This window comes from Leucoraja erinacea, chromosome 1, assembly GCF_028641065.1.
Source record: "Leucoraja erinacea ecotype New England chromosome 1, Leri_hhj_1, whole genome shotgun sequence".
Lineage (NCBI taxonomy): Eukaryota > Metazoa > Chordata > Chondrichthyes > Rajiformes > Rajidae > Leucoraja > Leucoraja erinaceus.
In genome coordinates this window covers 129,756,580-129,768,334 of record NC_073377.1, presented here as the reverse complement: position 1 = coordinate 129,768,334, position 11,755 = coordinate 129,756,580, and the positions used below count along the sequence as shown (strand labels likewise).

At 44.4% G+C, this 11,755-nt stretch overlaps 1 pseudogene; it reads left to right on the top strand.

Annotated features, from left to right (window-relative positions):
• The first annotated feature begins 7,999 nt into the window (after positions 1–7,999).
• Positions 8,000–8,050, top strand: LOC129704955 (U6atac minor spliceosomal RNA; annotated as a pseudogene).
• Positions 8,051–11,755: the final 3,705 nt, after the last annotated feature.

Sequence of the window (11,755 nt, the reverse complement as noted above, 5' to 3'; positions counted from 1 at the left end):
GGGCCTTGGAAGAGGCCGCGCCAGCAGCACCTTGGATAGGTTAATATTCATGCCAAGTTAAGGCAGCGCCGAGCCAGTGGGAGAGCCCGCACCAGCAGCGCCTTGTTACAGGGCTGCTTAATGTTAATGCCGGGTCTCTGGCAGTGCCGACATATGGGAGAGCCGCGCCAGCAGCACCTTGTAGCAGGGCTGCTTAATGTATGGCATCAGCATCTATAGAAAGGCTGCATAATGTCTCCCTCGTGGAGGAGGTGAGCTTACCTTGGCAGTTTTGTTCTGACCCTGAAGTTGGAGGTATTGCAGAGCAGCATACCCCAAGGCATGGAAGCCGCCGGGTCAGTATCAGTCTGACGCCGAGTCCATGGCAGCGTCGGCCTATTTGAGAGGCCGTGCCAGCAGCGCTTTGTAGCAGGGCTGCTCAATGTCTCCCTCATGGAGGAGGAGGGCATGCCGGGTCAGTGTAAATCTGACGCCGAGTCTGAGGGTATAGCCATGGAACATACCCCAAGGGATGGAGGGTACGTGTCAGAGGTACCATTCCTGGCAGCAAGGTTTGCCATCCCAACACAATGCAGTGAACACCGCAGGGGGACATTAGAGCCAGCCGCCGATTCTATTTAGGTAAGACCTATTCAACAGGCAAAACCTGGAGGACGAAGCACAAGCTGTTGGACCAATCAAGGCCAACGGCGAGCAAGGCTTCATAGTTTTGGTGAGAATGCGCCCCACGTCTTCATCGACAGAAAGCTGTTCACTGAAGCTGGTAGCAGCATGAAAGCTGGCCAGAGGCTCCACGCACTCTACCAGTTCTTCTCTTCAACTAAAGGACCACTTAGAAGTTGGTAAGATTTACACTTGGTTGTACAATACACAAATGATACAATACAATAGTACAATAGTCTATTTAATTGTCATTCGGACCCCTGGAGGTCCAAATGAAATGCCGTTTCTGCAGCCATACATTACACACAAATAGACCCCAGACACAACATAATTTACATTTTACATAAACATCCATCACATAGCTGTGATGGAAGGCCAAAAAAAACTTATCTCTCCACTGCACTCTCCCCCCCCCCGATGTCAGAGTCAAAGTCAAAGCCCCCGGCTGGCGATGGCGATTGTCCCGCGGCCATTAAAGCCACGCCGGGTGGTGCGAGGTCGCACACCGGGTCTTGGTGTTAGAGACCCCGGCGTGCGCTCGCAGAGTCCCGCGGCCATTCCAAGCCGCGCGGGGCAGTGATGTAGGCCCCGCTCCAGGAGCTCTTCGACCCCGCAACTCGGGCGGGAGAAGTCGCCGTTGCAGGAGCCCTGAAAAGCGGTCTCCCTCCAGGGATCCGCGGGCTCCCGGTGCCGCCGTCCGCAGACCCGCAGTAGCAGCCTCCGCTCAGCAGCAGCAGCAGCAGCAGCGGCAGCGCTCCTCCACCGCTCCACCCGCTCCGGTCTCGGCCAGCTCCGCGACGGTGAGGTGAGTCGGCACCCGAGTCCCCGGCTTCTTCTGTTGGAGGCTGCTCCTCGTTGCAGCCTCAACGACAACTGAGCCCCGACGAAAAAAGGTCGGGTCTCCAGTGCAGGGAGAGATTTACAAGTTTCCCCCTCCCTCCCCCCCCCACCCCCCCCCCCCCCCCCCCCCCCCCCACACACACCCCAACATAAAATAACAAAAAACTACATATAAACATAGACAAAAAAATAATAAAAACGCGGACAGGCTGCAGAGGCCGCTGCTGACCAGAGTCGCGCCGCCTACTTAGAGGCATCTAGCCATGTAAAACTGGACAATACTAACATTCCAAGCAGGTTGGAATTGTGCCAGAATTGTGTTGAATCAGGCTCAGTATTTTGGCCAGGATTGCCTTCGAGACAGGCTCGGAAATATGGGGAGAATTGTCTTTCAAGGCAGCGTCAGAATTGTGGCCAGAATTGTCTTTCGAGACAGGCTCAGAATTATGATAGGTTGTTTTAAGATGTTAGAATGATCAGACAGGCTCAGTATTATGTCCAGGATTGTCTTGCAAGACAGGCTCGGGAATCGGGCCAGAGTTGTCGTTGAAGGCAGACATGAAATGATGGCAGGCATGGCCTGTTCATTATGAAAGATGGCTGATTAACAACTGATTTCATAGGGTTGTCCCATTTACAGTGATGATCGGAAATATTTGGGGGAGGCATTGCTATGATAAGGCAATATAACAGTATGATGACAATAAAGCATTCACAGAGGACTACAAATAGTTCAAAAACACTTGTTATGTATTTTGTCTGATATTTTTAACGCTGTATTTTGCTAAAATCCACTGTTTCAGTCTCAAACTATATTTGAGAAATTGGGCTCCTCCATCCAGTTAAAATTAAGTTGTTATCAAATAGATTTGTTGGTCATTGGGATTCACCTTTAGCTATCAATTGGTCTATGACTCTGCCCTGGGCAACAGATTGGAGTCAATAGAAACCTTTAACAGCTTTGTTGTTATAAAAGCCTTCTATTCATTAAGACTATTTGCCAATATAATAGATGTGATTCAGCTGTGCAAGTGGGAGAACTGACATCATGCTAAATGGCAAACTTTAAAGTGCCATGTAGGTCATTGTTAACACACCTTTGCTATTACCAGCTGAAGCTACCAAAGTCACAATGATGGACAAACAGTATTCAGCACTGCTCCAGTAGTTTGGGCAGTAAATATTTCATTAATATTGCAAAATGATGCTAATGGCCTAACGTGGGAAATTGCAAAAGTTATCTTTAGTTTGGAGTTGGAGAAGATTTGCATGAGTTACCAATTCTTCAGTTATTGGTATCAACTATCTATAATCCTACATGCCTTTTAATGGGTTAAAGAGTGATTGAGCGAATATGCATATCTGCATGCTCAACTTCAGTTTAATACACAATGATTGTGGCATATGTTAGTCACGTGGGTGCAATCAAGTAAAATAATTCTGTAATAGTTACATAATCTCATTTGCCACTGGAGTATCATCAAATACAGATCAATGACAACACAGAATGGGTGTTGGATCACACCATATTTATGAAATTCTGATTCAATGAAATATCAAATATAGATATGTTGTTTTCATGCTTATTCACAGGTTGCAAAAATATGTGGCATAACAGTGGCAAAAGATACATTCTCGTTACAAGGAGGAGGAATGGTATTTTATGTCTTTCTCCATTTTGCTTCATCAGTCAGGTCTTCAAATAGTCTGCTTTAGGTTTCCTACTGTGTGATTTGCCTATGCAGCTTTGATTCCCGATTTGTCTGGAATAATAATACAACCTCATATGGTTATTCTAAACGTAACTTTGCTGGTTCAGCCTGTGGCTCTGGAAATCAGCCGTTGCATGATAAAATCAATTTATGTTCTGCAGTTTCTCAATGGATTGCCCTATGGCTTGGGTTGTCACACCTGTCCTTGTAGGTGTTCAGAGTGCTGGGATAGCACCAAAAAAGCAGTACATTTCTTCTTCAGGAGATGAGAAGCGTTTGTTTAATGCTCATGTTACATTTAAAATGGTACTGATTACTGACATCTTGGAGTTCATTTTAAATGGTATTTTGACAATAATTGAGTTATAGGGTCATTAACTGTGCCAACGTGCCTTCTCATCATATTTGCTGCACAAACGAGACCCACTCTGTCGGGTTCACCGGATATCGAGTTTGTAAAGGATATCTTTAACACAAGTTCTCTCAGGACAAGTACAATGCAGTATGGGATGTTGGCATTGTGTTAACACTATTTCACCAGGGGGTTCCAGCTACATCCTTAGCTTTGGCCGGATCTCATTGGGTAGTTATCCTCCTGGCGCTGGTTTAGCGCAACAGGTCAGTCGCTACATATTTGCGATGGGACAGGATGATTACATCTGTAAATAAAATGTATAATATTTTATGTTTATAATTTACTTAAGCAGAGCAGAAGAGGTGTCAGGTCTCAAAATAGTTCAAGGCATACCCAGGGACCTTTAGTTAAGTGAGGGCACACATATACAACAATACGTCAAGGTCACCAAGACCGTTCGAGGCTCTGAACTAGCAATGCTTGTTCGTTACAAAAAACTTTATAAGAATGTATCTGTTCAGACCATTTCCAGGTGAGAAAATGGAGTTTGATTATAGGTACAGGAGTAGGTACTGATTCCAGATCTCACTCCACCAGGGGTGCTACAACATCAGCAGCAAGGGTTATTTACGTTCCACTGGACCACATCCTAATGGCTGCAGCATGGTCAAAACAAATGAATTTCGAAACATTTTATAATAACCCGTTGCCAGACCAGGGGTATTTGTCAACTCTATTTTACGTTCTATTTATAGTTTCCATCCGGATGAGAGGTGTGACTATTATGATTACTTCATTTAACAGCATCAGCATGTTTTTAAATCTATGTCATGACTGTATGCATTATGAATGTTTCCCTCATTTGTCAATGAAGCAGTTGTGGTTGTGTAGACTTGTTTCTCACGGCATGAAATCACAGAGCTTTGAAATCTTCACGTAGTCACTCACGCGACTCCGAAGTAAAATAGTAAGAATAAACAGCAACTTACCAGTTTCAAGTTTGATCTTTATTTTATGAGGAGTTATGATGAGGGATTATGTGCCCTCCGCTCCCAACCCTCATAAAGGTCATCTGGTAGTTCTAGTCTTCTCTAATCTTACTATATTACTTCAATTACTGTTATCTGTGATTTCACACCACGGCTTTGAAGATTGATGCACATGCGAACGGCCGGGGTCTTAACTTAATCCTTCATCGTAACTCCTCATAAAAGAAAGATCAAACCTCAAACTGGTAATTTCTCGTTTAATCTTACTATTTTACTTCGGAGTCACGTGAGTGATTCCAGGAAGACCCCGCCAGTCCGCATGCGCGTCAATTCGTTGTTCGCATGGTGAAGCACACATGGTGGGTCGCGCCTGCCAGCGGTAAGTTTAAACCTACAGGTAAGTTTTGTATTTCTTACCAGGTTGTGTTTTTCTTGCAGGAACCTCTTCTTACAGAGGTTTCCTGCTGGATATTGTAGCGAAGTCCGGACGAGCCGTGGGGAAACTGGCTTTGGGCTGTGGGGAGACTCCGGTCTGGACCGCGGAACGCTGGTAGCCGGCAGACGTCGAGTTCGCTACTCCAGTCGCTGACAAGGCGGTCAGCTGCTTCCAGACCACTGTGGTTCCCGTGGAGGGGTAAATCCAGAAGGAAGGCGGCAACACCACCAGAGCCATTGACACTGTGGTCAGCGGCTCCCAGACAGCTGTGGTACCCAGGACATGGAGTAAAGCCAACAATAAGTCAGTCAGGCCTAGAGTCGGGCCGGGAGGGTTCCCCTCCGGAATGGATACCGTTTTTTGCACGGTTGTCTAAAATAGAGCTCCTAATGGAGAGGATGCTCCATCAAGACACACTCCAGCAGGAAGAGTTGTGTCTGTGCCGGCCTACGGGAGAGCCCACGACAACAGCGCCTGAAATAGGGCTGCTTAATCGTTCCCTCTTGGAGGAGGAGAGCTTAACGGGTCAGTTTGATTCTGACGCCGAGTCTGTCTCCCTCTTGGAGGAGGAGATGGAGCTAATGGAGTGGATGCTCCACCAAGATACACTCCAACAAGGGACTTGTGTCGCGCTGGCCTATGGAAAAGCCTGCGCCAGCGGCACCGTGTCAGCGCTGCATAATGTCTCCCTCATGGAGGAGGAGAGCATGCAGGGGCCTGAGCCAGCACCTGTTCAGGGCTGCCTACAAATCTCCCTCTCTGTGGAGGAGAGTGAGAGTGGTCAGTATGTAATTGACTTCAAATTTTAAAGTATGTCCATGGAACATACTGGAGCACATGCGTATGGCTTCAAGGGAATCCTTGCAAATAGACATAGACATAGAAACATAGAAATTAGGTGCAGGAGTAAGCCATTCGGCCCTTCGAGCCTGCACCGCCATTCAATATGATCATGGCTGATCATCCAACTCAGTATCCCGTACCTGCCTTCTCTCCATACCCCTGATCCCCCTAGCCACAAGGGCCACATCTAACTCCCTCTTAAATACAGCCAATGAACTGGCCTCAACTACCCTCTGTGGCAGAGAGTTCCAGAGATTCACCACTCTCTGCGTGAAAAAAGTTCTTCTCATCTCGGTTTTAAGGGATTTCCCCTTTATCCTTAAGCTGTGACCCCTTGTCCTGGACTTCCCCAACATCGGGAACAATCTTCCTGCATCTAGCCTGTCCAACCCCTTAAGAATTTTGTAAGTTTCTATAAGATCCCCTCTCAATCTTCTAAATTCTAGAGAGTATAAACCAAGTCTATCCAGTCTTTCTTCATAAGACAGTCCTGACATCCCAGGAATCAGTTTGGTGAACCGTCTCTGCACTCCCTCTATGGCAATAATGTCCTTCCTCAGATTTGGAGACCAAAACTGTACGCAATACTCCAGGTGTGGTCTCACCAAGACCCTGTACAACTGCAGTAGAACCTCTCTGCTCCTATACTCAAATCCTTTTGCAATGAAAGCTAACATACCATTCGCTTTCTTTACTGCCTGCTGCACCTGCATGCCTACCTTCAATGACCGGTGTACCATGACACCCAGGTCTCGCTGCATCTCCCCTTTCCCAATCGGCCACCATTTAGATAATAGTCTGCTTTCCTGTTTTTGCCACCAAAATGGATAACCTCACATTTATCCACATTATACTGCATCTGCCAAACATTTGCCCACTCACCCAGCCTATCCAAGTCACCCTGCAGTCTCCTAGCATCCTCCTCACAGCTAACACTGCCCCCCAGCTTAGTGTCATCTGCAAACTTGGAGATATTGCCTTCAATTCCCTCATCCAGATCATTAATATATATTGTAAATAGCTGGGGTCCCAGTACTGAGCCTTGGGGTACCCCACTAGTCACTGCCTGCCATTGTGAAAAGGACCCGTTTACTCCTACTCTTTGCTTCCTGTTTGCCAGCCAGTTCTCTATCCACATCAATACTGAACCCCCAATGCCGTGTGCTTTAAGTTTGTATACTAATCTCTTATGTGGGACCTTGTCGAAAGCCTTCTGGAAGTCCAGATACACCACATCCACTGGTTCTCCCCTATCCACGCTACTAGTTACATCCTCGAAAAATTCTATAAGATTCGTCAGACATGATTTACCTTTCGTAAATCCATGCTGACTTTGGCCAATGATTTCACCACTTTCCAAATGTGCTGCTATCCCATCTTTAATAACTGACTCTAGCAGTTTCCCCACTACCGATGTTAGACTAACTGGTCTGTAATTCCCCATTTTCTCTCTCCCTCCCTTCTTAAAAAGTGGGGTTACGTTTGCTACCCGCCAATCTTCAGGAACTACTCCAGAATCTAAAGAGTTTTGAAAGATTATTACTAATGCATCCACTATTTCTGGAGCTACTTCCTTAAGTACTCTGGGATGCAGCCTATCTGGCCCTGGGGATTTATCGGCCTTTAATCCATTCAATTTACCCAACACCACTTCCCGGCTAACCTGGATTTCACTCAATTCCTCCAACTCCTTTGACCCGCGGTCCCCTGCTATTTCCGGCAAATGAAGGTATTGCTCCCAGAAGAGTTGGTTACCAGCCGTTGGCAGAATACGCGGAAGGGGCCAGAGTTTCCCTCTCGCTACAAGTTCCGGCAGTGAACAGCGCAATCAGGGGGACATTAGAGCCAGCCGCCGAATCGTCTATTCAGGTAAGACCTATTCAACAGGCAAAACCCGGATGAGGAAGCAAAAGCTGTCAGACCAATCAAGGTGCCAACAACAAGCAAATCTTCATCGATTCGGCGGCAACACACCCCATGCCTCCATTGGCAGTAAGCAGTTCACTGAAGCTGATGGCAGCATGAAAGCTTGACAGAGGTTTCACGCACCCTACCAGTCATATTCTACAACCAAGGTAACCAGGCAGGTAGGTGGGTCTGGCCCTTCTGAAACATGGGGTAAGTGGAACACTTACTAGTTGATAATGTTTACACTTGTCTGTACAACACACAAATGGTTAAGGCATTGTCATCTACTTAGTGGCATCTAACCATGTAAAACTGCACAATACTAGCATTCTAAGCAGGTTTGGAATTAAGGCCAGAATTGTCTTTTGAGGCAGGCTCAGTATTATGGCCAGGATTGCCTTCGAGACAGGATCGGAAATATGGTCAGAGTTGCCTTTAGAGGCAGGTTCAGGATTATGAGGCAGGCTCATTATTATGGCTAGGATTGTCTTTTAAGACAGGCTGTGAAATTGGGCCAGAGTTGTCATTCGAGGCAGGCATGGAATGATGGCAGGCATGCCCTGTTCATTATGAAAGATAGAGAATGCCAATTAACTCGCATGTGCAGTATAAACTTTTCCGAATAGGAAACTTCGTTACTGACTAACAACTGATTTTCATAAGGATCTCAAAGATACATTCTATGCAGTTCACATTTACAGGGATCACCGGAGACATTTGAAATTATCAGGAGGAGGCAATGATAACTGTGATGATAACAGTAAAGCATTGCAAAATGGGCTAAGTTATTTACCCAGGGTATTTACCAAATTACTAAAATCGGTGCTTGGACTACTCAGAGTTCAAAACACTTGTTATGTCTTGCCTGGATGATATTCTATCGATGTATTTTGCTAAAATCAACTGTTTCAGCCTCAAACTATATTTGTGAAATTGGGCGTCATCCATCCAGTGAATTTAAGTTGTTGCCAAATAGACTTGTTGGTCATTGGGATTTACCTTTAACTATTAATTAACCTATGACTCCACCCTGGAGCAAGAGATTGGTGTTAATAGAAACCTGTAACAACCTTGTTGTTATAAAGCAGCCTTCTATTCATCAAGAGTAATTGGCAATATAGTAGCTGTGATTCAGCTGTGCAACTGGGGGAAACTGACATTGTGCAAAGTAGCAACCTCTTAAGTGCCATGTAGATCATTGTTAATAGACCTATGCTATTATCAGCTGAAGCTACCAAAGTCACAATGATGGACGGACAGTATTCAGCATTGCTCCAGTAGTTTGGTCAGTAAAATTTCAGTTGTGTTACAAACTGATGCTAAGGGCTCTAACATGGAAAATTGTGAATGTCATTTCTAGTTTGGAGGTGGAGGAGATTTGCATAAGTTGCCAAATCTTCAGTTATTGATATCCACTATCAATAGTCACTAGGTGCATTCTATGGGTGAAAAGGTTATTGAACGAACATGCATAATCTGCATGCTCAACTTCAAGTTGATACACTATAGTGGTGGCATATGTTAGGCACATGGGTGCAATCAAGTAAAAGTATCCTGTAATAATTCACCTAATCTCATTTGCCACTGGTGTATCATCAAGTACAGATCAATGACAACACAGAATGGGTGTTGGATCACAAAATATTTATGAAATTATGGTTCGATGATATGCCAAATATTGATATGTTGCATTCATGTTTATTCGCCGGGTGTAAAAACATGTGGCATAACAGTGGCCGGAGATACATTCTCGCTAAAAGGAGGAGGAATGTTTATTTTATGTCTTCCTCCATTTGCCTCATCAGTCGGGTCTTGAAGTAAAGTCAGCAAGATCCCGTTATACGTTTTTGTACTGTCTGTCTGGCCTATGTTCTAAACGTAAAACTTTCCTGGTTCAGCCTGTGGCTCGGGAAACCAGCCTCTGCATGATAAAATCAATTTATTGACTTGCAGATTCTGAGTAGACTGCTCCTACGGATTGGGTTGTCACACTGATCCATGTGAGTGCTCACTACAGAGTGCAGAGATAGAACCAAAAAAAGCAGTATAGTTCTTCAGGAGATGGGAAGCGTTTTGTTTAATGCTAATGTTACATTTAATATGGTACAGATTACTGACGTCTTGGAGTTCATTTTTAAATGGTCTTTTGTCAATAATTGAGTTATAGAGTCATTAACTGTGCCCAACGTGCATTCCCATTATATTTGCTGCAGCAAACGGGACCCACTCTGTCGGGTTTCACATCCAGATATCGAGTTTGTAAAGGATATCTTTAACACAAGTTCTCCCAGGACAAGTACAGGGCAGTATGGGATATTGACATTGTGTTAACACTACTTCACCAGGGGGCTCCAGCTACATCCTTAGCTTTGGCCGGCTCTCATAATGTAGTTATCCTCACGGCACTGGTTTCAGCGCAACAGGTTCAGTCGCTGCATAATTGCGACTGGACAGGATGATTACATCTGTAAATAATATATACTGTATAATATTTTATATTATGATTTAATTGAGCAGAAGGGGCGTCTGGTCTCAAACTAGTTTCATGGCATACCCAGGGACCTTCGGTTATGTGAGGGCACACATATACAACAATACGTCAAGGTCACCAAGAGCCTTCGAGGCTCTGACCTAGCAATGCTTGTTAGTTACAAAAAACTTTATAAGGTATCCGTTCCGACAATCTCCAGGTGATAAAACGGGATTTGATTTATGCAGGAGTAGATACTGATTTTCAAATCTCCCTCCACCAGAGCTGCTGCAACATCAGCAGCAACGGTTATTTACGTTCCGCTGGACCACATCCTAACGGCTGCAACATGGTCAAACGAACAAACTTTCCAAACATTTTATAATAATCCATTGCCAGACCAGGGGTATTTCCCAAATCTATTTTAGATTCTATTTATAGTTTCCCTCCGGATGAGAAGGGTTACTATTATTATTACTTGGTCATTAAACAGCATCAGCATGTTTTAAATCTGTCATGTCTGTGTATTATGAATGTTTCCCTCATCTGTCAATGAAGCAGTTGTGGTTGTGTAGACTCACTTCTCACTGCATGAAATCACAGAGCTTTGAAATCTTCATGGAATCACTCACGTGACTCTCATGTAAAGTAGTAAGATTAAACGAGAACTTACCAGTTTGAAGTTTGATCTTTATTTTATGAGGAGTTACATTGGTGATTTGGTGCCCTCCACTCCCAACCCTCTTTCATAAAGGTCATCTGGTAGTTCTAGGTTTCTGATCTTACTATGTTACTTCAATTACTGTTACCTGTCATTTCACACCGCTGCTTTGAAGATTGACGTGCATGGGGACTGGCGGGGTCTTCACGAAATCACCAACTCCTCATAAAATAAAGGTCAAACTTCAAACTGGCAAGTTCTCGTTTAATCTTACTATTAGTACACAAGACAATAAAATAACTAATATCCTGAAGGCACTGTGGTCAAGCAGGTGAGGATAGAAGTTGCACATAGCTCAGATTATTCTTCGTGTTTACCTTAATTTCCAATTGATCCTTACAGGGTCTTTTATCTATTGACTTCCGCAGAACGAATCAAGAATTGTGTGTAGTATTAATATATCTGACCTTATGTTGCCAAACATGGGTCTGAGGACCTGATTGTCTTGCCTGTTGAGAACATCTCTGTCCTTTATGCCTCTATACCACAAAATCCCTGTCACTGATCATAGAGCAGAAAAGTAACAAACCCTTTTTTTTAATGTTGGGAATGATACAGAACAAAAAATAAGATCAAATGCCAAATTAAGGTAAATTTTGATCACAAAGATGGATACATTTAAGCTAGGCATGATGAACACATCATAACACTTTCAAATGAAAATTTGTGGTTAACGTGCAGCCTGCATTGGATCTGAATCACTTCAAGTTTTGAAGGAGGCAGCGTGGGAGGAGGATTACCAGTTCAATCACTGGCTCAGTTTAATATTTTAATTAGTCAACAGGGCTCACATTTAAATTCAATGTTGTTGTTTATTT